Source organism: Mastomys coucha, unplaced genomic scaffold (genome assembly GCF_008632895.1).
Source record: "Mastomys coucha isolate ucsf_1 unplaced genomic scaffold, UCSF_Mcou_1 pScaffold7, whole genome shotgun sequence".
Lineage (NCBI taxonomy): Eukaryota > Metazoa > Chordata > Mammalia > Rodentia > Muridae > Mastomys > Mastomys coucha.
Window position 1 is genome coordinate 27,521,756 of NW_022196913.1, and position 4,921 is coordinate 27,526,676.

General features: G+C 46.7%; 2 non-coding genes across 2 annotated transcripts; one reads left to right on the plus strand and one right to left on the minus strand.

The window, feature by feature from the left end:
* Positions 1-1,056: 1,056 nt before the first annotated feature.
* On the plus strand, positions 1,057-1,129 carry Trnav-cac. The gene has a single exon. It is a non-coding gene; the product is annotated as a tRNA-Val (tRNA).
* Positions 1,130-4,847: 3,718 nt separating this feature from the next.
* Trnai-aau lies at positions 4,848-4,921 on the minus strand. Its single transcript has one exon. It is a non-coding gene; the product is annotated as a tRNA-Ile (tRNA).

Genomic DNA, 4,921 nt, shown 5'->3' on the forward strand with positions numbered 1-4,921 from the left:
GATAAGGTGCTTGGAACACAAGTGTCTATACCATATAAACATGGCTCATAGTATGTATAAACCATCCAAACACCACCCGGGAGTCTATTTCATCTGATCCCTTTGTAGTATCTGACCCTGCCAGCAAAAGTCAACTTTACTTATTGTCTTTGTCTCAGCATTTAAAACTGAAAACAAAAAGAAAAAAAAAAACTTAAAAAAAAAAATGTTTGAACTTTAGATATAATTAGGCTGCCTCAACATGCCTGGAATTTCAGGGATAATTTTCTTTTAAAGCATTTACTTTGTGTACATATGTGGTATGTGGGAGGGGTGGCACAAGAATTCCACCATCTACACTATGCATACATTGATTTTAAATGCATACATTGGTGCATTTAAAGGATGCTTGTGTTTACAAACGTTGAATGCGAACCTTTTCTGTGAGACCATATTAGGGACCCTTCTCCCCCTTAAACTGAGCTGCTCTGTCCGCCATTCTGGAATTTTCCTCTTTCTCGTCCATCTTTTACCCATTCTACGCCATGGTGAGAGTTTTTTCTTCTTTGCCTCACAGGCATGGAGCTACCCTGCATTGCTGCAGCCAGCATGGAGAGAACAAAAACTCCATTTGCCCTGAGTGGAAACTGGCTCCCTCCCTACTAGTCTCAATTTTTTCATTTCTAAACGCTGTGACAAATTGAGCATCTTCCCTTCTTAACACGACGTTGTGACTATTTGAGCCACCTGTGGATCGTCGTTCAAAAGCTCTCTGGCATCTACAACCTTCTCCTCGAAGTGTCCCAGTTGATCAGGCACTTCCATCCTCCTCTCGTCTTTGTGTTTGGACACGTAAGAGATTTCCCTGAGATGCGCTGATGAGTCTCAACTCCTACAAGCTTCTCCTTCCGCTGAGTTCCCAACTTTTAATCCTTCCCCGTACAGGATGTCGCCTCTCCACTGTAGCTTTTTATCTTTGGTTTGGTCGCAATTCTCACTGTAAAGGCTTCCAGATAACAGTTTAGCAAATTTTATGGTATCTTGGGTAGTAAAGTTACAGAAATAAAGTCGTGGGGAGTTTCCGTAGTGTAGTGGTTATCACGCTCGCCTCACACGCGAGAGGTCCCCGGTTCGAAACCGGGCGGAAACAGTGTCTTTTTTTTTTTTTCCTTATTTTCCCTTGTGTTTTCAGGTTCTTAGCTCATTCCCTACACTTCTAGAGAGTTAGGACAATCTCAGCTTCACAGTTTCAGCCTCCACTGTTATGCTTTCCTGCGTCCTAGCTATACCAGGTACCTCTGATGAGACTCTTAGCATAAAAGATGTACAAGAAAACCTTTTCTTTTGTTGGGGGATTAGCTCGAATGGTAGAGCACTCGCTTAGCATGTGAGAGGTAGTGGGGTCGATGCCCACATCCTCCGGTTATTTTCACAGCACTTTTCCAGTAAAAGCCTGACAATCTTCTTTTCCAATTTTGGAAATTGAAGACTTAAAAAAAAGTCTTACGCTTTTGCTCCCTTTAGCACACACTCACATGCCAGTTTGTCATACCCACATCATGTACTCTTTAGTTTGTGCATTTGGTAAAAGTTTGTGAGTGTCTCTATTTGTTCTTTCCCTCTCCAGACACTGGGTCAGAACCTCTTCTGTGCCACCAGGTTTGGGATTTCTTCCTTAATCCTTCATATCGTGCTGCGCTGTGAGTACTCTAAGTGTGTTTCTCTGCAATCTTTCTTTTCTTCACCTTTTGCTCACAGGTACCGCGTTAGTGGAGTTCTGCACCTCGCCGGCAGGGGGCGTCCCACACTACCACCACCGTCATCGATGTGGACAAATCTCCCCTTGGCCAGAGGATTGTGTCCCCTCCCTACTAGTTTAAGTTTCTCATTTCTGAGCTCTGAGGAAAAACTGAGAATCACTTTGCTATGACCGTTTGAGCCGCTTGCCTGGGTTCCCTTAAAAGCTCTCCGACATCTACAACATTCTCCTCCAGGTGTCAGCTCTTCAGTCCCCCTTTCCGCCCTGTGTTTTACACAAGCGCCACTCTCCTGCAATAACCCCTTTTGCCTTTACCTTCAGAAGGCAGTGTGGAATGTCCTGTAGTCTGCCCTGTGGAATGCCCTGCAGTCTGCCCTGTGGAATGTCCTGCAGTCTGCCCTGTGGAATGTCCTGCAGTCTGCCCTGTGGAATGCCCTGCAGTCTGCCCTGTGGAATGCCCTGCAGTCTGCCCTGTGGAATGTCCTGCAGTCTGCCCTGTGGAATGTCCTGCAGTCTGCCCTGCCTCCTGTCAGAGGCTCTAACTAAGAATGCTCCCTCCTGACATTCCTTGTGTGGAAAAGACCCATTAAACCCACAAAGGACACCTCCACCAGGGCAGATGGAAAAACCTGAGCGGAAATTCTTGATTCCATAGCTCCTGAGTGGTGGGCGATTTGACCTGGGAAATCATCCGTGAAGGACAGATTTTTCTTCTGTTCTGGAATCTGGTGTGTGTGTGTGTGTGTGTGTGTGTGTGTGTGTGTGTGTGTGTGTGTCTGTGTCTCTCTGTGTGTGTGTGTGTGTCTGTGTGTGTGTGTGTGTGTGTGTGTGTGTAAGAATGAAGCAGTAGGCGTGCTTTCCTATCAGGGACAAAGGACCAAGGACAGTGATCGCTAGGGTACAGCTGGGGCAGAAGAGGGAGAGAAGCTCTGGGATTGGGTTCAGAGACACAGTCTGCAAATGTACCTCCCGCACCTCAGGTGAGGAATCTTCCAATCTATACAAGTAAGAAAACAGCAGCACTTGGACACAAGGCTCAGTTGCAGGTGTCTCTGCTTACTGAAATGCTGGAAGACATATAGCCCGGTCCAGAGAAGGACATTGGGTCTGGAGATGAACAATTTGCTCTCATCCCTCTAGAAGCTGTTCTAGGGAGAACATACTCAGTTGTTCTTTTTCACCAAGAGAATCTCCTCCTGCAGTCGGGGCCTAACTGCCAACCTAATCTGGAACTAACTCCCTTGGCAGAGTACCAGGGTAACAGAGCCCCAGCTCTGGGGAGGAGACTATAACCAAGAGTCTAAATTCAAGGCTGTGGAGGTCGGGAGATTCGATATTTGGAGTGTTAACGGATGAGTTACTGTGCAGACCAGGCAGAGACAGGGGAGTTGGGGCACAGGAAGAGCTCATTATTTGATACTCAACCTCTGCTTCCCAGTCCAGGCCTTGTCACTTCCCAACTCTGAGACCCTGTGAAAAACACTCAATCTACCTGAGTCTTTGTTGCATCTGGAAAGGGTCAAATGTGACCAAGTCCTGATCAATTGGAATAAACTCAACAGATCTTTAAGAGTAGTTAAAGGCAAGTGGAACTGGACACCACAGGTTATTTGTGGATTGGGGGGGGGGGTGCGGGCAGGGGGAATGTCTCTAGTCATGTCGACACAAATGGAAGTGGAGGATATAACAGAACAGTATGAACAGAGAACTATTTGCTTATTCACTCATTCAGTCAATGAACAGATAACCTGTTATGTTGCTTTTTCAACACAAAAGAGCAGGAAGGAGAATGCCATAGTTGTGAAAAGTGGGAAGAGAGGGGCAAAGGGTTTGGCATTTCATCTAGGCTCTGCCCCAGTTACCTGGCAACAGCCAGGTGTGCCTGACTCACTCTAAAAGGGGCTGCTTGCCCCCTCCGCTCTCTCTTCTCTTCTATTCTCTTCTCTTACTGTTGCTCTCTTATCCTCTTCCCATTTTTCCTTCCACTCTCTCCACACACTTATAGCCGAGCTTGCTCTCTCTCTCTCTCTCTCTCTCTCTCTCTCTCTCTCTCTCTCCCTTTCTCTCTCTCTCTCCCCCTGCTCCCTCCCCTTCTCTGTCTCTATTACCCCCTCAACTCCCCCCACCCATGCCCTAAATAAACTCTATTCTATACTATACGCCCTGTGGCTGGTCCCTAAGGAAGAAGAAATGCCTCAGCATGGGCCCGCAGAGGCACCTGCTTCCCCCACACCATACCGAGCCTCCACCACACATATCCTTAGCTTCTTTCTCTTTTTATAAAACACAACAAAGGGCAGTTGTAAGTGAACCTGCTCACTCAGGTCAGAGGGGCTTGTTTAGGTGAATCTCTAACGTATGTAAGAGCTGGAACGTAGCTTAATGGCATGGTGCTTGCCTAGCTTATAAAGCCCTAATTCAATCCACAGCACTTTAACTAAAGTTTGCAGAAATATCTGAGAACATCTGGCTTATTGCATTACATCGTCTTGATATTTGCCTTCTATAACGTAACAGGGAAGCTCACTAAAAGGATCATTGTAAATGCCACAACACAGACCTCTGCTAGGCTCCCTGGGAATGCTAGGAGTGACAAAGCTCAGGTTCAGAAAACTGTTAGGAAAGATCTCTGCTGGAAGATGCTCTGGACCTCACTAAGCAGTTGGACACTGATGAAGGACTTGGGGTTCTGAACTCTACATCCCTCAGTTCAGTGTCTCTAGATTAGCAGAAGGCAGAAAACAGAAATGAAGGGGCAGCCAGAGGCCAGGACTGGGTTTTTCTGGGAGCATTACCCAGCCTTCTAATCCACACAGCTTTGCAGGAAGTCAGCTGGTAAAGTCAGTGTGACTGGAGGGGAGGTACTTTGAGGGAAATGTGGCATGGAGAAAGACCCAGGTATTCACTGCTGCTTTCCAATGCTTCCAGACTGATTCCTTCAGGTTCTCTAGGAAGTGTTTTCAGGACAAAATAAGAACGCAGCTACATGGCATAGCGCAATCAAAAGGAAGTACATTCAAGATGGATCCATGCTATATTCGCTTCATCTTTTATTCTGAAGGCAAAGCACAGTAGCTAAAAGTACAAGCACAGTAGCTAAAAGTACACTTGGCCCGTACGGGGATCGAACCCGCGACCTTGGCGTTATTAGCACCACGCTCTAACCAACTGAGCTAACCGGCC